Raw genomic sequence first — 26,568 nt, forward strand, 5'->3', positions numbered from 1 at the left:
CGGTCATCATCGTCATCATCCTATATTCCATCTTTCGTGGTCGTGAGGGACCTCCTTCTCAAGAAGGACCTCCTCCCCTCCTCCACCCACGTGGGGTCGTTACGTCACGGATGTTAAACGCCCCATTACCCTTTATCACCGACCGACGACTCGCTATCCATTCAACCCGCCTGCTGCACATTTTCCCCATCACATCGCTCTTGAAATGAATCTCCACCATCACTTAAACGACCTTTTATTTCCTTATGCAATTTACGCTTTGCATGGTCGGCCCATCTTCAATTCTCTACCGCCGATCGTGTAATTCTTCCTGCATGACCTTCTTAGAGTTAAATAACAATGTGTTCTACATGAGATGATAGCACTTATTCGTCTAGTTGCCATTTCATTTTTTTTCGCAAAATTCAGCGTTTTCCGAGGATTAAGGCAGTAAATACGGAGTGGAGTTACAAACGAACAATAATCGATTCATTAACTCGAACGATGGTGGAAATTGAGTTAATTATATTTTCTCGTGTTGCGCGATAGCCTATTGAGGAAGAGCGCCCGGCTCTTGATCGTAGGATTCCGGATTTGAATCCCGGATGAAGCATTTTTAAACCCCAAGAAAATCCTCGAATCATAAGTTGGCCCAGGAAAGGGATATGCTGCCACCCCCCTCTTCTGGCCTGCGCGGGACAGAGTCTGGGATGAGCCGCGCCTATCATAGTAAACATTCGAGTTGAATCACTGAGTGAGAGAGTATGTGAACGAAATGAAAAAAAGCCTATTTTGGGCAATATATCTTGATGTTTTATGTTTCATCTTCATGTAGTAGTGAATTATTATTATGTTTGAGGGAGGCAATCGGTGTGAAATTGATATAAAAATATCGAAGTGTGAGTCGAATGAATTGCATGCCATAGCGATATATTTTTATAATTTCATTTCTGTAAATTTGTCATAATTTCTTCAACTGTATAATTTATTTTGATGTATTATTTGATGATTATGACTACACGTAATTAAATGAAGAATACATTTTAGCAATAATAAGGATTTTAAAATTGGAATTAAATAATTGAGGAAAGAATTTGTACTTGATTCCTGTAAAGCTGTTAGAATTTCTCCATCTACATAGTTGCGATTTCTGCTATATACTATGCAAATTAATTACACTTCAGGAATGGGAAAAATGTATTTTTCGCAGTAAGACGTTTTCTTTTCATCTGGGTTTGTCTTCCAGCCCATTCAAAAGGGCCAGAAATCATGGAGAGGGAGACGCATGTACCTATTCAGGGGTCCCATCTGCGGCGACAGAGACAGGGGCGGCGCGCGCGCGTGTGTGTTGGTCGCAGGTAATGGCATTCTTGGAGGAGCGAAGCGCCAGGGCCGGGTGGGTGATGACGACGTGCGCGGATTAGGCGTGGAAATGAACGCTCGCGGAACGACTTTCGGAGGCGTGGGAAAGGGGGGAAATAAAGAGAGGGAGCGGATAGATGGGATCGCTCTTCTGCCTCCTCACATTCGTCGCCTTTTGAGAGGTGCCGAAATTTAACGGCTCCTTTGGATTCGTCGTCATCTGCTTTCACGTCAGGAAAAAAAACCTCGCTCTTTCCCGCGCCTCGTGTTGCACGCGTCACGGATTCAAAACGCACGCATTCTCCGCTTTAAGAGGGCGCGTCGCTAACTCCTTCCAAACCGGTCGTGTTTTCGTGATCAATTCTCCACTTTAAGAAACTTACAGAAAACCGTAAAAATTTCAGAGTACATAGAGAAGATCGTTTTATTCTGAATACTTTACAAAAATTTCACCTGAGGAAATTCTGAGGTAGAAGTTGAATTGAGGTGAATTTGAGTTTCAGGCAAAACGTTGTAAAAAAAAGACCTGCTTCATTCTTCCTGAAAATTTGATGGTAGTAAAATAAGTTTGTAGGGAGTAATAAGTCGCCAAAAGTGAGCGGGAGGTGAGTGTCCTCCCTTGAGGTCATTCGATCATCATCTCCAACCTCTCACATAGATATCTGGATCTTTATAGCAGTTCTTTTGTCACTATGGGTTAGCCAATACTTACATAAGCTTGCCAAAGGTAGATAATATTACAATTGCTGCAAAGAGGTGCTGGTTTATTCGTAGATTTGAGTGAGTGTCATAACAAATGCATAGGAATTTATTTCTTATGCATTACAGAAATTTACTTCCTTTCGAATTGCCCACACCACGTGTAATATTGAGTGGATGTAGTCACTTGACTTTGTAAAAAAGAAGTTCCTACGTTGGTGAATAAAAAGGGCTTAATTATTACAGATCTCATATTTTCTTATTCTGGCAAAAATTATGCCATCAGAGAATATAAGATTTTTCGGCTATACAACAGAGAAATGCATCGTCTCTATTTGAAAGCGGGGACAATTTGGTTCACTGAAAATAGGAAAGAGATCATTCCACCTCAATTTAATACGCGTTTGTCTCCAACGGTCTCAGGTTTTGACGAACAGTTCTATGTGTTGGTGCAACTGGCAGAGCACTCGAGAGGACACCGAAAGATTCTGGTCTCGACGAGACCCTGTCAGCCAGTTTTGTATTCGCGCGAAGACGAAGCGACAGAGAGATAGCGGGGGAGATGAAATTTACTGTTGCACGGGCAGTAGTTATTATGGAGAGGTGAACGTCTATACGGTACTCTGCAATAGCCCTCAAAAGGTAGATGGCAGAAGGTGCTAGGGCACCACCTACCAACAAAAACAAGTCACAAAATGAAATAATTACCATAAAACAACTTTTTCACATGCATAACCTCTCGAACTATATTTTTTCATTTTTATCTTTTCTATTAATTCTAAGAGAGTCACTTTTCTGTTGATTTTTCTTAATTGAAGACGAAATGTATAATGTTAAAATAAATTAAATTTTCTTATATATTTTCTTTTTATCAAGTAATTTACTCGAATTCCACTTTTTTAATAATGATTAAATCAAATTTTACTAATATTTTTCACAATTCACGCTATTTTTTGCTTTTGTTTGGATTAAAAATTTCAACTTTAGTGCCACCATTATTTGTTGTCATTTTGAAACTAATTTCCATGCATAAGTTAACATTGTGCAAAATTCGAAAAACATTGATCAGATTGAGCTGAAAATATTCAAATGATGCATTATCATAGGAAATTGATATTTTTTTGACATTTCAGAGTTTTAGCTTACCGCGAAGTTAGTTTAAAGTTGATTGCAAAATTCCAGCGTAACATACAGATACTAGGTGAATTAAATAAAATGCTTTGCTAAAAGAGAAGGTGCAATTGGGATGTTCTGAGATCAATTCTGAGTACCACGTGGCATTTCTTAAAGCCCACTAATGCATGGGGGTGAAGCGGGACATATACGTCTTCTTAGAAGTCGATGCCTTACTCTCACAATCAGCGATCCCTCCTCGTATCATTTGGTTCTCGAATCATGTGACGACGGAGCAAAAAATTCGGAAGAGGTATTCGAGGAAACTCTTTTTGCTGCGATTCGTGAGCAACAGCGTGTTTTGTTTCACGCTGCAGATATACACTCTCAGAATAAATATGAGAAAGCGGAAGGTGCTCAGCTGATATCCAACTTGCTTGGCATCAGTGGCAGCGGTTTACAGTGTCTGTAGCGTATGTCTGGAAATGTTAGCTCTTGTTTTAAACTAGTAATGCGCCACAAAATAGTACAGAATTCAGGGCCGGCAATGCATTTTCTTAAACATCTATTTCGACGTATTCTTAGGATATTGCTACTTGTAATAAATGCGGAAAATATTTCAAATCCATTTCCTTTCGTTTGATTAAATTTTTAGAAAGGCAGGAATTTTTTTCGGTTGTTGAGAGGGTTGCCTGCACTAATATTTAGTTATCAATTCGAAGGCATCGGAAAAAATTACATTTCAATGAGCCAGGTTATTATTTTTCACCATAATGAAAATTAAATTCATCTCTCTTCATTGGGAGATAATATTATGAAATGTAGTCACAATGTGGATAAATGGTGTGTGTCAGAGGGCAGTTGCCTCTGGGCTAATGGTCTCCTCAACACGGTAATCATGGGTAGTTGCCATGAGCAAAAGATTTCTGGAAAGGTTTAAGTCTTCCCCGTGTACGTGCATAAATTAAATCCAATGTTTATATTATGCGTAGGAAGAGCTCCTGGGGAGAGCAGTGTTTTATGCTCCGAGCAGAAGCCTCGTGTAGATGACCTAAGACTAGTATGCCAGCTAATGCCAAACGCTAGTGCCGAAAATACGGTCGCATCGTTAATATGATCTGTCCTCTTTAAGAGAACATATTCCTCCGTCTCGACCGATTGAAATTTTTCTTTTTTGGTGGAAAATTAATGCTTCAATTCGTACTACATCATCTTAAAAATTTCGTAGTACCTATACTGAGTTAATATTTTATCAACATTTGTCTCAAATATAAAATATTGAAAAAATGCATCTGAGAGAACATTAAGGTGTAATTTCCACTTGTTATAAGAAATGAAATGTTGACCAAGTTCTACTTTATTAATATCCTAAAAAAATCAATTTTAAGTACAGATCCTTTTCAGTATTTGTCTTGTGCCCAAAATAAGAATATTAGTTTTAGCTGTTTTAGCCGTTTTAGCTGTTATTTTTATATTTTTATGACTTTATTGGAAGCTCTATCCACAAATTTTGCTTTGTCTTAAACTACACATCTGAGAAAATACTGAAGTATAATTTTCAAATTTGTCATATGTGCAAATACTGACCGAGTTATATGCTCTGAAAATGTCAAGATGAATGCATATTTTAGTGAGTCGGTCAGAGAAATCGACCAGTCCCAGGGGGGAGGAATGCCTCTTCTAAAATTAAATCGATGTCTCCTCCCACTCGATGATCCCAGCTCCTCACGTGCTGCTCGAATCACGCATCAACGGCGCATCAACACATCGGAACAACGTGAGCGTAAGACGAGGAACGGGACGCACATTTGGACGAGACTGCTGTCCTTTATTCCGTTTGCTGTTCGCAGGGACGGCGAGAGCTTTGTTTCGCGCCCCAGATATGTAGCATAAAAGAAAATGCAGGAGAAGGAGTGGAGGGTAAGCGACACTCAACCTGTGTGCGTGGCGGCAGAGCGATTTACACGAGGGTGGCGGATTTTGGCGGAAAACTGCGTAGGCCTACGATGGCAGTCAACGAAGTAGAGCCCTCGACCGAAGGGCGCCGGCTTCTAATCTCGCGCACTCGCAATAAACTCGTAGTGGCTCATGGGAAGGCCCTCCTACTGTGGCATTTACACGTCTCAGTATTACTCTGAGCTCTGAGCTCTACCCTCACCTATGAAAAATAATCGGATTGAATGTAAGGCTGAATAGATTCCTCCTTATTTACAGACCGTCTCACTAATCGTGAAATTTTTCATCTCTAATTTCATACTCTTTAACTTCTTTGATTTCAATGGGTGCATTTCAGGAAAGGTTGTTCGCTTTGTTGATTCTGAAAGAAGTATGCAAAGTTTGACCTTTCGATACGTTTTTGTGGACCCAACCGCGTAGTCAAATTTTGCCTTCGTATTATGATTATCTTGGTAAAAATGCCAATTCTTAGGTTTATTTGGGAATAGGAAACATAGATAGTTAATATATAATGATATAATATTTACTTTTATTGGCAATCAGTCTAGCCTTGACTATATGGCCAAAGGAGTCGTTACCATCGCAGTGTGTATAATAATCCTAAAGGTAAGGAACCGTGATAATACCAACCTCACGTCACTTGATTGTGGAGAATGTGCTTCAGAAAACATAATTTAGTTCTTAAAAGTTTAAGAAAATAAATCACAAGCAACAATTAAATCCGATTTTTATGTCCCAAAAATGATTATCTCCATGTGTGTCAACGTGCTACTTCGCAAGCAGCTTCAATTGGCGTGTGGCTGTGTATTTTAGTTCTCCGTGTCCCTCTAAAAGATAGCAATCCTTAATTGCGCTAGTAATCCAAGTCTATTTCATAGCCTCTGAGTTCCTAGTGGCTCCCTCTGCCTGATTCGAGTGACAGGATCACTCGTCAAAACGTTGGCCTTTCTGAAAGACTCATCCGATCGCAAACCCGAGTAGATTTTGCAAATATTGTTTGGCGGGAAACTCTGACGATGTTTCATTAATACTATAGCCATATGAAATAAACGCCTTCTATTCTCTAAGTAGGTGAACGGTGGCTTATAAAGTATCTCATTAGAGATTCTCGTGCTACTCAATGACCTAACCTTGATTTTCTTCCGCGAGCTTAAATGTAGGTTCCTCGCCGGCCACTGTCTACTTCCGTACTCTTTCAATAACTGCTCCCGTATTCTAGTGTAATCCTTAAATAAATGTGAATACTATTTCGCGAATCACTTCAATAGGCAGGCAGCAATATACTAACGTGGTTCCACGCCCGGCAGGAACGTCAAATTAACTGAAGACATTTAGCCGGACAAATATGTATAGGGATTTGTTTTTCTCCCCAGAATTAATCAAAAGACGTCGATAAATGCTGCTCAGCAGGAAGACCACTGCAAGGCGTAACCTCTTTTCTTTCGTTTGTATACAGCTGATGCCTGTACACGGGGTTGGCGTTAGGTATTACGTTGATGAATCCTTCTATGGAATGACTTGCTGCCTGTATAACGAAGGGTTTCGTCTTCGCATCCCTTAGTATTCTCGAAGCACCGAAACAGAGCGATCACATTCCCGCTTTCCTTCTTACTTTCTTGTGTATCTCCGTGGCTCTCATTAAAAACCGTCTCCACGACAACCAAGACGGATGTAGCGGCATCGCGGCTTACTTTCTGTTTTCTTACGTTTTTTTTCGCACTGATGGGGTTGGTACGACAACTCGCGTTGTTACTGCTAACATGAAGACCGTGCTTTGTACTGTAGATATGCATTTGAGGAATGGTGGGATACGCTTTTAAGAGCACTCTCGCCAGAGCAGTTTCTTATCGTCACGCATTGCTCTCTTTTGAGTCACGCTGCCATCTTGAAATTTGCGGGGTCTAAAGAAGGAGATCCTTGTCAACATATTTATGTGTTTCAAAAGGTTGAAAAGGTTTACTCATTTTATTCTCATTTATAATTTTTCAATCTTTAATGGAAGGGAAAACTTTGTAAAGAGTCTACTCTCTTAGCAGTAGTAATGTCGAGATGATAGCATTAGTTTTAAATAAGTGATTTGTTGCCACATACAGAAAATTATGGCGGGTTAGCATGGAGTGATGCGTTTTATCAAGGTCGGCACAAGCAATATTTAACTATATTTACATTCTACCTCGCGTGTCACCTCAACAGGCGGCCTATTGCGGTGGTAATGAAATGATGGCGGTTACGCTAAACACTAAAAATTGGAAAGAAAATGCATATACGAAGTTTCACCTTGTAATTAATTAAGTCCTTCGTTGATCAGGGGAAGAAAATAAATTTTTATCCTTATCCGTTCGACAAAATATACCTTTATTTTATTGTTTCTCTCGGACCTGGAAATTTAGTAGAATTATAACATGATGTCCGTGTCGTTCTGAAAGATTGATTCTCAATTGATCAAGCAGTCTAAGCCTAGCTCGCAGCCTCCGAGTACTACCTAGTGGCTCCCACCCATCCCGTCGTTTAATATCGTATCTGTTAACGCTTTCTAAATGGCCGTAGTAGATTTTGACGAATGGTTTTCGACTTGAGCGAATTATGTTTTTCTCTGTGGAATTTTCGCTTAATTAATGCCTTGCGGGTACTTCCGTATTTCCATGGCTAGTCTGATGTACTGAAATCAGTTATTTACGTTGCTACTTTATAAATATGGGCAGTGAATTCCCAACTGCTATTTAGGGTTAACTTTTTTAATACCTTCAGAACCTATTCTGCAAGTGTGAAGTAATTTCCCTCTATGGATGCCTAAAATTAAGTCCAATAGAAGTACTTAATGGGCATAATATGATGAAAACAGATTAAAGAGAACTCCTTCAGGTGTTTTATTATAAGTATTAACGTTTAACTCATAGATATTCACTCGGATTTATTTTTATCTGGGAATTCAATCTGAGCATGGAAAAAAACGCTTAAAATTATTTTTTGAATTATTTTACATGAGAGACCATAAAGAATTCATCTAGTTAATGCGCCATGGTGAGACTTGGCTTTGCCGTTCCGTTTGACCTCTTCCTTTTTGTCTCGGTGGCTTTTCTCTTGTGCCACTCGCGAATTCAATTTGGCTTGTATCCTCCGGAAATATCTGACAGTATTAATGACCTCTCAGTGTCTATGTCTGCATTACTCAGCCACTTCCGTATTCTCTTTCGCCACTCACTCTTCCTGAAATTTGCATCTGACCAAGATGAAACCTTCCCTTTGAAAGATTCCAGGAACTTCCAAGGTAGTGTGACAGCGTTTCTGAATTGAGAGGAATTTGCTTTTCCTCCCAAATGTGTGCGACCACTCCGCTCCTTTCGTCGAGATGGTTCGTTTGGTGCTCATGGAGCTGAAAAAAACGTCTTGGTGCTCACAGGGAGTTTATTTTGCTCCAAATTTTGATCTTAGGAAATGAATTGAATTTATATACTTAGTGTGAAAGTATTCTCGATTACGAAAAGTTATTGTTTAGGAGAACACGTCTATCACTGACTTATTTTGCGAGCTAAGCGCAGGATATGATGGCAGGGCACAGACTCTAGATATGCCTCTTAAGGCAGTTTGAGCTGTCATTACTTACATATTTTTTGCTTTGCTCAAAATACGAATACATTTGCTAATGGCATTATTAGCAGAATACTTTCATACTTTCAATCTGTCAATTTCATTGTCTTTTTGCGAAGCATTTTCAACGTATTTTGCGATCAATATATTACCTTCAAAGAAAATTTGTAAGCTGGCAAATGATAAAAATCATCCAAATTTCACGGTGAAATATTCATCCATGACTCATGAGTCTAAGTATTATGCCGCTTTCACGTTTTGTAATATCACGCCAAAAACCGGGTTTTGTATGAACATTTTCTGGTGAAATTTGCATGATTTGTGTATCCTTTGCGGCCATTGTCAAGTTTTATCAAAATTTCCCCGGATACCTTTAGTTTTTTTCTCAATTCGCAGGTTAGTCGTTGAAACATAAAATAATTGACATAATCTTCTTCTCTCTGTTTTTCCTGGAATGCAAAAAATGAAACATCTTTGCGGAGTTTCGCTTAATCTCTACATTTGGAGAAAAAAAGCCACGTGACCTCCAAAACACTCGCAAGAGGGGATGCCTCATTTTGACCAGTATGTCATACTGTAAATCAAATGTAATTACTCATTACTTGATATTATATTCCTCTGAAATTCCGTCAGTTTATGTAATCTTGCATTAATTTAGTAGGGAAAAATTATTTATTTCTTATGAAAAGGTTTCAAATGTATGTTATACCTAAAAGGGTGGGTATAGTTCATTTCGACCCATTGGTTATTCAGTGATATTATTTGACGGATATCTCTGCGCTAGATCCCGTATGACCGCTGCATAAACAAGGTGTGTTCGGACGAATGCGAAATGGCATCTCCGAAATTTTCATCCAAAATCCTCCTGTAACTCACAAGATGAATCCTAGCGTCTTTAGGGCTCTGACAATAGTATTTCTTACATGTGCTCCCCATGTTTGGTTCCGAGTAATCATGAAAATAAGCCAAAGCATAGGGATGATTGATTAAAGTAATGGACATGCAGATAAAGAACTTTAAACGGGTCAATATGACGCATTCCCGTCCCTCTGTGCATTGTGAAACTCCTCCGGTCCTCCTAGTCAGCCTTGCTCGCGAGCACACTGTCTTTTCGCGGAGCCAGGGGTGTGTCCCAGGGGTGGCTCACTCAGCTCAGCCCTGGATTCTGCGAGGGAGGAAGAGTGTGTTGAAGGGGTGGCGACCCACTTCCACCCTCTCCCTTCATTATTTATCCTCCCCCCTCCTCCCCTCCCCTTCTCCTTCTTTGCATTTTTCCGGCGCTGCGCTTGTACACACGCCGCGCCCTCCTCCGAGAATGCCTTGGAAATACCTGCCTGCCTGCTGTAAACTCCCTCGGAAACATGAATTTAAGACTCGAGGCCTTCTTTATGGCCTCAGCAGCCGCCGTTTTCAAGCAGGAAGGCCCGGGAATTAGATATAGTATGTGATACTGGAACGTTCGTGTCTGATAAGTGGTTGCGGGTGGTTGGGGCATGAGGAAGCAGCCCATGCATGGCGTTTTAAAACCCTAAACATTTCCGGTTTTTGATCAAGCGGGCCAGATACATTTCTATGCACTGCTACTTATCACTAAGAATTATGATTATCGCTTCAAAATCTGGATAAGACTATTTTGCAGGACGTTTGGAAGAGAGAGGTGACTGATATGTTGAAAGATGTAAGCATGAGCTTATTGTTGCAACGAACATTCTACGGAGAAGTCATTTGTTAATATCTAAGTCATTTGTTCTCGCAAGGATCTCCAATTTTCCCCTGAGGAATTGTCTCACTTGCAAGAACTCCGTAAAGGGAAGGTGCTGGATAGATTGCGAATCTTTCTTGAATAATGTTAGTTAAAATTCAATTGATAAGGGAAAACAATTGAAGTTACTTTGATCTGTATCAGCGTCATTGGTGAGGAATAGGGAGCTGAGTTTGAACACTTTCTGCAAATAATATCGGATTAATAACGTTTTACTCCTGTCCCAAATCGCTCTTCAGTACACGACCTAATTAATGCACTACCGTTTTCAAATGTTTATTTTCCGTTTTTATTTTTAGATTTTGAAAATGGTGACAAATTACCGGGAAATGGAAACTTTTATCCTGCTAAAAAGGAAATCAAAGTGTACAAAATGGCAGATATATATCGCTTGGATTACTTTATCATCACCAACCGCGGCGCATGTAAAATTGTGTCTTAAGCCGGAAGCCGGAAATGGAGGAAGAGATATGTAATAAAAAGCCTTGGCACTATATGACGTGAGTTTTATGATTTCAACGGCATTCGTTGTGTACATAACTCTTAGTCGGCCAATAATTTAAATTTTGAAGTGAAAATATTCTGTTGTATTTAAGCATAATAAGTGTAACATTTAGGACGGTACATTTAGTTTATTCGCCAAAATGTTGAATAGTTATTAAATAATGTAAGGTAACTCATAAGATATATTTTCATTTTGGATAAATAATGAATTTGCATTGGCGAAAAAGATATTCAGGAGAAAGTCCATGATAAACATAAGTCAGAATGAAATAGGCTTTCGCCTGTCCGTGAGCAATAAATTGCTCAATCAAAACTTAATAATGATTCACGAGGAAGAGATCGGCTCACAGTGATGCTAAAATTCATAAAGCATCAAGGTTTATAAGGAAAACTCCAAAAGATATGGGGTAGAAGTACTATACCTTTAAAAGACGCGTTTCTTCTGAGATATCCGCCCGAAGTGCAAAAAATACGCGAAAGAGTTCTCTCAAGAAAGCCAGCTGATTATCCCACGAGATGCACCGTAAGATAAGAACGAGGAGTGGATATTGAAGAACTTATCTTGATGTATCTGCGAGGAAAACCAAAGTTTCTTCATGCAACGTTAGTTATAATTACCACGTCTTGGAATTTGAGTTTGCACTGCTTTTGATGATTATATACTGCTTATTGTGTGTACGTCCAACCACTGTAATGTGGAAGTCAAATGCTTCTGGAAACATCCCGAACAGATGTGGCAACCCTCTCCGTTTTCGGTCCAACACCGATATACCTGTCTTGTTTTGTTCCCTGCTATACTTACCAGACCCTCCTTAAAACCTAAGAAATAATGCTGAAACTTTCAGTGTAGAGCTATGTTGACGTTTTACCGCATTCCATACTTGAAACTGCTGAGGTAATGTAGAGTTGTTTGAAGAGCTCGGCTTTAATTAGGAAGGCATATCAGCGAACGGAACTATACTCTAATGATGACATCTCAAATGAAGAATTTTTAATGTATTCAAGACTTCGTGAGGCGGATCAATAAAAATTGTGTGGTAGTGTAATATTTTTCTTTAAGAAAAAGAAAAATTAGGGAAAACATCAGCCCGAGTGAAGAATACCATGTTGCTACTTCTCTGATCATAGCCTTCATTCTTTTATCAGACACATCGATAAAAAAGAAAAAAATTGAAACTTTTTGGAACGATGTTAAATATAAATTGACACTTTTTCTAAGAAATATCCGCCATTTTTCGTCTATTCACCTTAATGTGGAACTTTTGTTGCGTAGTTCAAATTAATTGCCCTCATTTTGCTCGATGAAGGTGGTTACATCTTTCGTGGATTATTCTATAATTATTGACCGCTGTTAAAAGAATGTTGATTCTTATTTTAACTGGAGATGAAGGAGGAGTTACTTAATTTAACCTGCAGCATGTTATCGTGTAAGTTAACGATTCCTTTGATTCAGGGAGACAGGATTCAGGGGACTGGGCAATTATCATAGCGACCGCAGTGTAAAACTAGGAGGAAATATTTAAGTGACTGTTGAAATATATCCGAGAAGTAAATGGAAATTACTTCCATTAATGTTAATTTTAATTTTTGCCTCGTGAAATTGGAGTTAAATATTTACTCCACTTGTCTAAAGTACGTACCATTGAGCCTGTATACGGCATTATTCACTACATTCACTCTACTACGGGTGTCTCACTCTTCATGTAAGATTACAAACGGCTATGAAACCCTTTACTATTTTGATCCACCTCCGTTCAATCTTTCGCCGGTTTTTTGTATTCTGTCTTACCCACTTAAAATTTAATCTTTCACGCTGAAATATTCAGAGTACACCTGTGTTAACATTTCAGTTTTATGGTAGAGTATACGCCACTGTTGTACATGTCATGCATTGATTATAGCTGCGTAACCCGTCATTCTGCTTTTGCGGTGTATTTGTGGAAGAGGAAGAAAAAAAACCAAACGTACTTCCATCCGCATACGAGGAAGGCAGTTTTACGTTTCTTAGGTCATTCTATGATGAGTGACCGCGGTTGGACGAAATTGCTTCTTATTTTAGCCGGAAATTGAGGAAGGCTGTGTAATTAAACCTGTAGCAAGCACTGTGGCGCGCGCGTCTCACCCCCTCGCCTTCCCTCACGTGCCTTTCTGGCCCCTACGGTGGCAAATTAATTTTATGAGCGGCCGCGGATTAAACCGAGGAGCGGAGAATTCGTGAAGTAAGAGTAAACATTTTGTTTTCAATGTGATGAGGTAATGGAACTGATTCTTTTTAGAGCCACCCAAATTCACTCTCTCCTATCAGTGACTCCATTTTGGAGGTGTGACTCTGAAGCAGTTTTGAAACTCATGCGGAAAATTGCAATTCATCGAAATAATTCGGCAGGACAATGGTGAAGATACGTTTCAACGCAGGCGGAGAAAATTTTCACCCATTCTCTTGCAGGTCTAAGGGAGATGAAAGATGCTGACCACGTTCAATGTGTTGGTGATGTCATTAGAGCTAGTTCAGGAAGATCTTATGAGGAATCGCAATTTATCGATTGGAATCACCACTTAAGGCCGTTCGAGAAGTGGGCGGATGACCTCTCGGCTAGAGGCTATGACGCCATCAAATTTTATAGGAAAAGGTTAAAGCCGTCGCTTTTTCCCTGCGAATAACTGTGAATTAAGGGATGAATCGAAAAATAAAGAAATGAGGGTATCTTTTTTCAAACGTTTTACAAATCTGCAGTAAAAAATGGAAAACTTCCGAAGTATTTCTTGGAAAATCGAGCAGCTGTGGTCTTTCGTTCTTTTTGGTCAACCGCTCGCAGCATTATCTTCTTTTGCTGACCTTTTGCTTGGTTATAATTTAAAAGGCAAAACGGCTATTCTGCTGAAATTTTCACTGCATAAAGGGTAGACTGTATTTCAAAGTTGTTGCCTGTGTTTCAAATACAAAAAAAAATATTTAAAAAATGCTGAGGTGAAGTCTATTGAAAAGCTTGGGCGAATTTAATATCAGACGGGTCAATTCAGAAAGGGATAAACTAGAAGTCGATAATTAATCAAATAATGGCATTGATGTAAATTCTGTTTATTTTTCAAATTACATTTTATTGTTTTAGCTGGAACGCGTCAAAATCAATGAAAAATGAGCTGGAGTGAACAGCAAAAGAAAATTATTACTTTGATTGGATAACATTGGATTTGTTTCTATTTTTGGCTTTTTATTTGTCGTCATAGCTTCTCGATCGACTCTTTCCTCAAAAATTAAAATCTCTCTCGCTGCGCGGTCGGAATGCTCCTAGCTGTTTGCGATTCTGAGTCTGCGACATCCAAATAAGGGCCTTTCTTTATCTTGGGGGTTGTTTGCGTCGTTCGGCTGCACTGCTCATCCTTCTGAATGCTCTTTCTCCGAGAATTCTGTTTTTTCCCTCGTGAATTGATCTAAACGCGTGTAATTTGTGATGATAAAATATGATCCAGGGGGGACTCGCAATCCCTTCTGCTATAGAATCAATATTACTGGTCTGTAAACATCGTCACCGTCTATATAAACTCTACTATTTCGCCTCTCCCTAAGCCAATCTATTTGCTCTTCTCTTGACGATAGGCTCCGTTCAAAAATACGTCGAATGATCCGTTCAGTTTCCCAAACAAGCTTTGTTTCATGAAATCATCATTTCCGAAATTCTTCTTCATAAGCATGCTTCATGAAAGGTTTAAACGCCATTCTATTTAAGGCTGCTGTGATGAGATGCGTATTCATGTAAACACCATTAGTCAGAACTTAAAATCTCTAGCTAAATCCAGCCATCTTTAGAGACATTCTCTATTATCCTTTTTAAATTTTACCAGCTTGCGAGCATTTTGTAAGCTTTATTTTTGCATATCTAGGGCTATTTTAAGGTTAAATAAACTAATAAGGAAACAAATTGTAAATAAAAATAAAAAAAATCAATCAGACTAAAAACTACCTGGAAAATTTTAAAGATCAACTCATAACAGAACTTCCAGAACCCTTAACTAAACTTTAACTTTTAAGAATGAAGATCTGCTAATTTACCATCCGTATATAAACAATATTTACTAAGGAAAACGATAAAATAAAAATGATTTTATTTACGAGAAATCATTTTTCGTTAAAATTTGCATGTTATCTATTGGAAAATATAAAAAATTTTAATATTTATAAAAAATATAAATTGAAGAAGTACAAATCATTCATAATACAAAAGGGAACTGAATACGTGCGATAGAAACTCTTGAAGATACTGGCCTGTTCCAAAAATGGAAATATTAATTAAAAGGTCATTCATCATAATAAGTTGTGTTTACATGGTGCGATAATATAGTTTCTCTTAGGGATTAGTAATACAGTTAAATTTGACCTTTCACATTTCTCGGTATTTGAAGAGGGAAGATTTATTTTAACCATGGTGTTTGTCTGCTTAGGATGAAAGGTTTCACCGTGGGGGAGTTAGTATCTTTAAAATGCAATATCGGAAAACATAAAACGTGACGCCAAATAGCATTATCAAATTGTTAGACAATCTGGTCACATTACGAAGATAAGTTCATTCGTGATCTTCATCGATGGCATCTTTCATTAAACGATCTAATGAACCGAATAAGCCTGAAAAGAAGTCTCAATGATGATCAATAATTTCTATTCATTGCAATGGATTCCATTTCATTGCTTCTAGCGAAAACATTACTTGGATGTGCGGAGAATAGGGATATTTTTCAGCTGTAATTTATGCAGATGCAGTAAAAAAACTTATTTTTATTTCAAGTTAACGCTGAGAATAGCTAAGAGAGATTTATAGCGTGCGATTGAACTGAATGTACCAAACCTATCAATTGCTTGCCAGTAGATATTTACTTTAAGATCTGACCATTTCGGCTCCATTTTTTTGGCTTTTCTAAATTTTTATTTATGATAGAAATAAATGCCTATGCGGGCATCTACGACTTTGATGCGGTAGGTTCGACATTATTTTCATCTAGGCAGGGATGTGCGAGTACTCGAAAAATCGAGTTGAGTCGAGTAGTTGGTATTCGACTCGAGAATTTCGGGTAGCATTACGAATGTCGAGTCGAGTAGTTTCGGTTACAGACCTGTCGAGGCCATTAAATTCAGAAAACTGCCGACAAGAATCACTATCATGTAATTCATGCAATAGTATCGTAGTTAAAGTCATTAAGTTGTTCTAATGCCTTGGCCTATGAGTTTCAGATTTTGTATCCGTAGCAGTCTTGCACTATCGTCATCAACGTGGGCGCCGAATACGTTTTCTTCAGCCGCCGCGGCCGACCGTCTTCCAACCGGGCGGCATACTCGGACTGAACCGCTGCTTCATTCATTCATACTTTCTCATGCGATACTTTTATACCCTACTTTCTTTACTCAAACGCCGAGAGAATACGTAAAAATTGTTAAGATTTCCATGAAAAATATGTAACTCTATGCCGGTTTTTCTTTAATGTCATAAGTGCTGCCATCTTTTAGCGTATTTGAGTACTACGCAGGGTTCTTCCGTGCAGTTTGAATACATATATTAATTAAATGGACGATGTATTACTGCAGGTTAATTCATTTTATTAGTGCTTAAGGATCAATTTAAGGCAAATTAATTTTCATTCATCTCCTTATTCTGACACAATTACATAAAATATTTTTTTCCTTTTAGCATCAGGCTAAGCATTCAGATTAGAAAATTAATCACTAGGGGATTGGAAAAATGAGAATATGTTGAAGCATGAGTAGATGTATTGCCTGTTGCAAAAATTATCATGCTCGGCTCAATTCGATACTGGACTCGAGATCAAAATGTAATCCTCGCACATCCCTACATCTAGGTACTTATTCATGTCGTACCTTATCCCGATTTGTTTTTGAAACATATTGCTAGTTTAAAAATGACAACACTGAACAAAACCTGAATCTAGAGCTAACTTGAATTCATCCCGTGCAAGCCTAATATTCGGTGACCACATTTCTCTGCATTTCTTTTATCTGAACTCATGAAATTTACATTCACCATTGATTTGTTGTTTATAATGAAATTCAGTCATGAAATGAATGTTCACTGAAATTGAATTGTATAATAAAATTCAAAAGACGTGAAAGAGACTGAACGATGGCTCGAGACCTTGGCGTGCGATAGAAAATGGATAATTTTGTAGAAATATCATTAACCGGTGGCGGATAGGGGCTAAGTTATCTCCCAGCAGTAGTGGGGATCCGAAGACAATTCTAATTCTATCTAGTGTAAGTTGGATACCCAAGGAGGAGGGGCTGTTGCCCCCTTGTCCCCCCTCCCTGCCCCCCCATAGATCCGCCTCTGACTGATACCCTAACTAAGCACCATCGTGATAATTTTCCGAACTAGGAATATATTGTCAAATCTACCTAATGCCAACTTTTGGCTTAGCAAACAGCCCGCCATTTTGTAACGTAAAGCATTTGAATACTCTAAAAAATATCTAAGACTTGTGAACATTTTTGATAAAGGGTTCTGTTCACATATAACAAGGTTTTTTATGTCATAGAACACCTTTTCTCCACTCCTCTGGCAGCAGAACTTTTCCGATTTTGGAATGAAAGTAAGAGCGGGCGAATTTTCGGATATTCGGATGTGTTTGTGGATATATATCTCTCCGTATCTAGGGATCGAGTGAGACCTATGTGAAATAATCATTCATTGCATTGCGTGACAGATAATATAATTACAGACAATGTAAACAATGTGTTAGACTCCAGACACAACTGTAATTTTAATGAAAAAATTCTCCATAATCAATGCAAATGCAAGAGGTTGTTTCCACTCTCATTGGGAAGTTCTCTAGCAAGTCAATAGGTCAGTCTATGTATGTTGAATGATGTATTGCTCCCTTCCTATCCCTCATATTTTTTTTTCATGTCTCTTCGAGTCAAACGCGTCAGCTCTGTGCTCCTGAGAAGGGTGTGTCTACTATCGCTTGAGGGAGGCGATCGCCTAGTGCGACAAAATGGGTTTTCCGCTTGTCTCAAACTCCGGGTATTACCCGTGTCAAATTTGTCTAGAAACTTGAAATGTAAATTCGCTAAGGCTGCTGTACTTCTTTCTAAGGGCCAGTTTCACCAACGAGGATAATTGAATTAACTCGGATAATATTCTCAAAAACCGAGATATTACAACAATCGCGTTTCACCAGATGCATTAACTCGGTTTTGGGCTGTTATCTCGGTTTATACTTTTACTGTCGATATTCCGCCGTTCAAAGCTTATTATCCGAGTTAATGTGAGGGCAGATGGCATGGCGCGCATGCAGCTTCATCAGCTCTCGGAAAATACGAATGACAGCGATGAAGAATATCGACATTCTATTCGGAGACCACGTTCATTATGGATAAATGAGCGTGCAGATTATTTTAATATATATGGTGAAGTACATTTATTTACTCATCCCAAAATGGCATATGAAACTGCAAAGGCAGTTCTCGCTCTCATTGAAGAAGACGAATTTTACTAACAAGGGGAAGCGGAGGTTTCCAATGCCGTATATTTTATAGCATTCGGAATGGCGAACACATCTATAAACTGGTAGTGGTTCTAATGAATGAGCCTTAGTTTGGCTGTAATAAATTAATTTTCATGCGGTACTTTTAACAAGCCTTATTCAATAATGATATATAATGCTAAAATAGCGCTATATCCCATATCTCGGGTAGTTGGTATAGTGGTACCGTCGTTGACTCTCACCCAGGCGATCAGGGTTCGAGTCTTCGACATAGCAAACTTTTTTTTCGTCTTCGTTTTGATCATACGGCGACAAGTATATGAATAATTTGAATTGTAGCAAGCATAGACATGAGGAAAATTTTTTATCATCATAATGGGGTACGTGATCTCCCCTTGTCAAAGAAATTTCACGTTTCTTTCTCTTAAACTTGAGCTTTCCCATGCCTATGCTCCTCTTGAGCCAATAATTCCGACAACTCTTGCCAAAATATGTTAGTATTCATAAATGTCATAAGCCTTTCTTTGAATTTTCTTGCATATATATACAAAAACCTTTTATCTCTGTCCTCTTCCTGAATGTAACAGCATCGTTATCTTCGAAATCGCAATTTTACCAATGTGAGACGTAATTAATTATTGTAGCACAAAATAACCAAGAACTGTGTTTGTTTAAATGTGGGAGTCTCGGTAAATTAAAAATTTTCATTTTTAAATAACGATGCATTAAACAAAGGTGCTTACAAGTTTTTTTTACCGCAATATTCTCGCATTCCTTGATCTTGCCAAATGCGGTTCCCCTATTTGTTTTTTATTTATTTTTTACTACCCGTGCGTGGTATTCGGTAAGGCAAATTAAAAAATCCTTGCACGAAAACTTAATATTTGAGCTTTTCGAACTCTCATTGTCTATATTAATACTGTTGCTGTTCATTTTATCACTCTGTACTTGATTGTACACTTACCGGCTAATTAAAGCTGATTCCATGTCATACGGTTGCTTACCGTCATTTGTTTTTCCCACGTCAGAGTTATGAAAAACGTACGAGCCAAATCATTTATTCTGATTATCTCGGTTTTTGAAAACTAGGATAAAAAGTCGTTGGTGAAACACGGTCATCACATTTCTGAGATAATAATTTTAACCGAGTTTTTGAAAACTGAGATAATAGAGAATATTATCCGTGTTGGTGAAACTGGGCCTAAGTCGATGAGAAGCGACGTTTTTTTTATGCCGCGGGCAAGACAAATGAGGCAAAGCGAGCATTTTGACTTCCTCTTCATCTGATCGTATTAATTTGGTCCCTCTCTCTTGGAATAAGTTTTTTTCCTTCTTCGGTCGTGCCATCAAACTGTGCAAACTTTGCCGTGACTTCTATCCGTGAGCATTTCCGTCCGTGCATTTGGGGAATAATTCTGTTCACCCTCGTTTTTGACGTTTTTTTTGGCCTTTTTTCCACAGATCTGCAGCGTTATCAACCTCCAAGTTCGGAGGGTAAGTTTCTAAAGTTTCCTGCAGATTTTTCTCATCCGGCTTTGATTAAGAATTTTCGCGCAGAAGGACTTTTTGATGGGCGGGATCATCTTTTCAATAAAAAGAATTGTTTTCAGAATAATGATACCGATCATGATACCACTGCCGCATTCAGAATTATGTTCCGATGCATTCTCCATATCTGTATCTTGATATTTTTGCACAACACAAGGTAATATATCAACCATTTTAACGATGAATTTAATGCCTTATTGTTACACATATCTACACCCCGCGCACTCATTCTTAGTCTTAGGATGCTTCACGTTTCAAGAGCGACAGTTTCAAGGATATATCTTGCTTGTATATCGCACACGGAAAACCCGCAGAATCATGACTACAGGCTAGAAGCTATATTGGAACTCTGTATGGTGCGGTAAAAGTTGCTTGGAGGGCCAACTGAACAATCTGCTCGACTGGACTACGCACGAAAATGCAAGAATCTTGGCCAAATATAACGTTAAAACTATCCTTTAAGTCCGAAAGCCAACTCCGTGGGATTATTTACAATGTTCTAGCACTGACTAAATAATCGAACTTCGCGCACCCTAAAATAGGCCTTCTCTTAATTTCTTCAACTTTTAAACCTCATGCGAGCAATTAGACCAAAATATGGAGTATTTATGCTTTAAATTAAAGCCGAAAAATATTTTAGTTTTGGATAAAATTAATTCTTTCAGTAATATGCTCAAGTAGATATTGGAAGGATTCCGAGAATAAAATAGCCTTTGGCCAATGCAGAATCTCTCATTTTGTGCTGTAACAAAGGCATCTGATCTCACCTACTCTACGCCGTTTTAAGTAATAATTATATCATTCCTAAGGTAAACGAATGAATTGAAGATGGTTATCCTCTCTTCTCTTTTTTTTTGGCTTGGAGTTGGCAATGTTGTCGGTGAAGATCCATTGCTATTTTATTTGTGCAAAAAATATACAATTTTTACGCCAAAAAAACAATTTTGAAAATTTATTACCTATGGTATATTTCAATAAATTCACTAGAATTCTGGTTTTCATAGAAAGGGGTCCTCCGGTGAAGCTATTTATTATGAATGAAGATATGCGATAGTTTATTATTAATATTTTGTATCGTAATATTCCTCAAAATCTCATCATATTCCTATTATTTCATACGAAATCTCCTTTTTTATGAGCAGAGGTGCTTTAAGGTCAATGAGTAAGTTTACAGCTTTAACATAGAAATAAAGGTGCAACCAATTTTCAGAAAATTTCTCATATAAAATATAGTTAAATGAACCTTATGAATGAATGAATTTTACGAGTTTTATTGCGTTACAATACATCTCCAGGTAAATGAGTTATCAATGGAAGAGAAACAGGAAATATTTTGCGGAACCGTGGTGATGTAATGGCTGAAAAAAACTTATTAATTATTATTATTAATCGACCATTGTTTCGATAAATTAATTCATGGATTAGGTGAAGCTACGCATGGTAAGAGGTAATTTATAGTTTTATTGGGGGGCGAAGGAGGGTGCATGGGAGTTGGATAAGGGGTGAAAGGAGTGTAAGGTAACTTTCTCAAGAGGCGACGAGCTGAAGTGTTCGGATAGAAGTCGAGGGGACACGGCAGTTGAGGTGCGGACTGGGGTCGTTCACGCTATCAGTGTTTTTCAATGCAAAGAGTAGATTTATGATTTTTTGGAGCAGTTTGAGTTTTTAGTGCAATGTCAAAACAAAAATGTGTGGGCAATAAATCTAAAATTACCTATTTGATCCTCCTCTCTAGTCGAATGATTTCCTACGTGGAAAAAAAATCAAACCATTTCCGTATGGCGTCACATTTCTTCGAGTTCTGTTCGAATACGGGAGAAAATTCTTCCTACCGTTTTCTTTTATAATCTTCCTTTTGGTGGCTTTCAAAGATGTATTAATCATTTTCCCCCATGGGCGCATAACATAAAGGCAGCAATGTTATGGATATGCTTAGAGAATTGGTTGATACTTCCGCCGAGGTCAACCAAGAAACTAATACCACGTTGTTCTACATGGCTCCTAGATTGTGACTCGTACGTAAAACTACTCGTAACAGTGACCTCGACTCTTAAATCTTGGAGCGTATGGTCGACTCTGGTTGCCGCGTTGGCGAAGAATACTTATTGCGACGCGGGAGGCGTGTTGATGATAGATGGCCTCATTTACTTTCATACCTTAATGATCGATACTACAAAGAATAAGTAACTATATAGTAACTTCAATTAGCAAGGTTATCTAAATGATTTTTAGGACGCGTCGACTCAATCGCAGCAAAGCATCACTTTGTGCACCAAGAAACATTTGAGCCAGAGAGCTAGAGAAACATTTTTTTTAAACTTTTGAAAACATTTACGTGTGCAGTGATATTTTGAATTTTTCTTGTCTAAATCAAGTATGACCTACCCATCTCGAAAATATGGAAAAAATTCAGTTTCTATATGCAAAAATTATGCATTAGGATAATTGCGTTTCCTAACTTGTGTATTAGTTTTGTTTGTCGGTAGTTCGGCACGAGTGCGTATATTGTAACCACCGTTGACTCCGGAAACTTGGTGCATTTGTGGCCACGTAATGACTTCATTTGTGCCCATCCGCCTCGGATTTAATGGAGAAGAGAAGCAACATCAGTACAGCGCAGTGCCGAAAAAGTACGAAAAGAGGTGATTTTTGACGAAAGCCGTCAGCAAAATTGTGCCCTTCGTTTTAATGGAATCAAGGAAAAGGCTTCGACCCAGTAGTCGTCGAATTCCTTGACTCCACACTCTCCTTTTACGATCTCCATTGTTATTTTATGTATCGCAGATGCAGTTTCGGCTTTTCTACGGCAGGAAGAATTTTCCCGTCTCGGAGCAGAACTCGAAGAAATGTGATGTCATTTTGAAGTGCCTCTCGCTGGAACTGCCTTGACAATGGCGGGTGTCTGCGTTTGTGATTGTGAGGGTAGACGCGAGGGCTCGCGTTAAAAAATATGAGGTGTTGCGAGCGTTGCTATTGGATACACTGTGACATGGGTGCCATGGTTACACACTCCCCCTTCCACCTCCTCCCCGCCCTCTACCTCTCACCGTTGTTTCCCGTTAAAATTGTCTGGAACATGCAATTATTTTGGCGGCTTACTTCCAAAATTGCTTTTTTCCTTACTCTATTGACGCTTTCCTGTGCTCCTTAGGCCTCTCTGGGCCGTGCAAACCAAACCATTGTCTATAATTTCACTTTTTCTCGTCCTTTCATCAAATAGAGTTCCATAACTACAAATGACTTTCAATATTTGAAGTATACAATAGTTTAAAATGCAGATTTGAATTCAGATTTGTTAGTCAGAATGTTAGTCAGAGTGTTAATGAATGCTCAAATTAAAAATTCCTTTGGCTTTTAGATTTATCAGTAAACGTCATCTGTATTGATGGGAAATATGGGTTTCTAAAAAAATATGTCCACTTAAAAAAAACTGTGAACGTTTTTGGAAACAGGTGCAAGGGCATGGATACTGTAAGGCTTTTTTATCCTATGGGACACAACACTCAAGAGAAAATGCAAGAGAAAAATTCATGGTAACAATATTTATGAATTTTTATATTTGCCGAAAAATATAAAAAAATATCGACTTCAGAACAATAATCATAAATATTCCGACTGTAATAATTTATTTCCTCATGATATTTAAATTTCACGTTTTTGCCTTGCACATTTGTTGGAAAATGCAGGTGACTACTACTTTCAGTGTAAAATAAATTGATTGTGTGCATTGGCATATTTTGACGACACATTGTTATATTAAATATTTTTCATATCTATAGCTAGGTTCACAACACAATTTTATTTGCTAGACGTAAGAAATTATAAATATCCGTAAGTATAAAATGTATTTTTTCATCATCGTCTTCAAATCATCACTATTAACAATCCTTAGATTGGTTTCTTGCAGATTTCTACTCTATTCTCCGATAAACTGAAGCGTCTCATATTTAAGTAAATTTTCTCTTAAAATATTTATTTCTCACTTTATTTATTCTTAATAACTTGTCCAATGCAACTCATTTGGTGCCGACCTTTGTTTCCGTCCACTTTTCTGTCGACGATCGCCTTCGTCAGTCCGTCACGCCTCTTCAATTGGCCTCACATGTGTTCGCGTCTATTTCTCAGAGGTTTCGGAAGACTTCTCTTTTCTCCCACTCACTGCCTCATCGTTCACTCGGTCGTTTTCATTTGATCCATTTGTACCTCATAATACGAAGCCTCAGCCGTGCACTGGAGAATAAAGCTTTGTTGCAAATTTGGACGTATTTGAATCACTTTTCATAAGATTCCTCAGCATGGCGTCAATTAACTCTCAATATTCACTGCCTGTAATCTAATCGCGAGGAATAGCAACGTAGAGTTATGACTTTGTTGGATAACGCAATCATGAAATAGTGAAGATCTCTCTGATTTCACACCGTTTGAGTCGGTATAAGATGGGTGAGTTTTCCATCTCTCTTCCGAAGGGTAAATAGAAAACCTCAGTGGTACTGTTCGCCCGAAACCATCAGTAATTAATTCATTATCAAGGATATAAATTTCGGTTAACGGCCCTATTTATATCTTATTTGTCCTTCGAGTTGAGATCGCTCTGCCCCTCAGCGACGCTGGTGGCGACTTGAGTAAGCTCATTTGAAGAGAGACAGCTTGAGGCCCACGGGACGACCATCTCGATTAATAACAGTGCAGTTTTTTCTTCACCATCCTTCTGTTTTCTGCACCGCATTTCGAATGCTTTCCTCTCTTGACGCCTCTGCTGCTGTCAACGTCCTTTCATCGCTCCCTAAAAGGACATATTGCGGCATCTGATCATCCTCTTCTCACACTCAACCCTACTCTCCATTGAATGCTGTCGTTCCCTCATTCGGAAGCGAAACATTCTCTTAAATAGTTCCCTTTTTCCTTTTCTCATCATCCAATGGAAATATTAATGCTACTTAAAGTTTATAAATAAATCAAGGCTCAAAATTGTAGATGGAAATGAAAATTGGAAGAATATACCAAATGGTATTAATGACCTCGTTGACCGCTGTTTTTATTTTGTCGTTTTCGGTAGAGTTTCGAAAATAGAGAGATCATAATTTTTTTAGCGTTTCCATCCGTCGCCAACCTCTCGAGCAATTCGCGACTGAAATTTCACCGTTTCAACCCTTTGGATCTGAATTGATGACGTCACGCAATTTTGCCGAGGGGCTACTCCTTAGCTCATGTCAGCAGGTGGCGTGAGGTCTCACCGATCATGCATTGCTCAATGCCATTTGACGCCAACCATACAGAAAAAACGAAACTATTACGTGGATTAATATCCATTCAGTGGCGCAAAACTAGAAAAATTCCGACAAATTAAACAGTGAAATCATACCATTGAGTTCGTTGCTCCAAAAAAAAACTTTATTTAACCGATCCGGGTGATGAAGTTAGACTTAAGTGTTATGTACCATACATCCTCTACAATTACACAAACAATTCCCGCAAATAACCAAATGAACCGAATAAGTCTCGAATGGAGTGGAAAAAACCGAGGAAGTTGTGGTGGAGTGGGCTTGTTTGAGGGTGGCTTTGCTTGCCTCACCCTCATTCCTCGCCACCCCCGCCTTGATTGCTTCATTTGTTTGTTTACGGGGGCGCTGTGCACAAGGGGCGCCAGCCCGTCCTGTTGAACCTTCATTTATTTTCGGCTCTTGGGGCGCTTTTCAATAGGTTTTCAAAAGTCCCTTCAATAGTTGTTGGATAGCATTTTAAAACCACAAAGAGTAGCGTTCAAAGATTTGAATTCATGATGATATTACAAAAAAAATACATTTCGGTTAATAACCTCTAAATTATTCATGATTTTTCCGTCGATTTCAGATCGCACTGATCAACAGGGACGCGAGTGTCGACTTTTATGAACCCATTTAAATGCGTGGAGGGTGAGAACACTCAAGCGTATCGACCGGAGAACCCTCTTTGTGATATTCGTGGGATGCATTACATCTGAAGTACTGGAGCTGTCTACGAATAAACTGAAGATGAAGTCTTGCTTCGATTCCCGAGTCATGCAAATTTGTTTGGTAAAACATATCATTTTTTCATTCGCATTCTTTCCTCGTAGTTGGCATATCACTCTCAATATCTGCTCGATTCTTTTTTTATTCTCAAGCATTCCTGTGTTTGTGTTCCGATACAGTAAGAGCGATTTTACGGTTCTTTTTTTATTTTTTCTCAATAAATTCTGATGGATGCGGGCGTTTCACCCTCCATTGGCCCTTTCTCGATCTGGGCGTCCATTATCATCGGACGAACGCTATCACACCTGGCGCAATATTTTCCATTTCACGCCACGCCTTTGTCATCGGAGCGCAGTGCGACGGCATCCAATTCGCACAGGTGGCGCCGCCTTTTGATGGAAATCCAAGCACAGCCGATTGCTTCCTCCTCTGCACAACTCCTTTTATTTCTTGCTTCGTTCTCCTTTCCGGATTCGGAAACCTGAAAGTGGCGTGCGTCTCACTTCTGCTGTTTCCAAGAAAAATATTAGCGGAACAATTGTATATAGCAAAAATGTTACACTAGATGATTCTGCA

Source organism: Ischnura elegans, chromosome 1 (assembly GCF_921293095.1).
Source record: "Ischnura elegans chromosome 1, ioIscEleg1.1, whole genome shotgun sequence".
Taxonomy (NCBI): domain Eukaryota; kingdom Metazoa; phylum Arthropoda; class Insecta; order Odonata; family Coenagrionidae; genus Ischnura; species Ischnura elegans.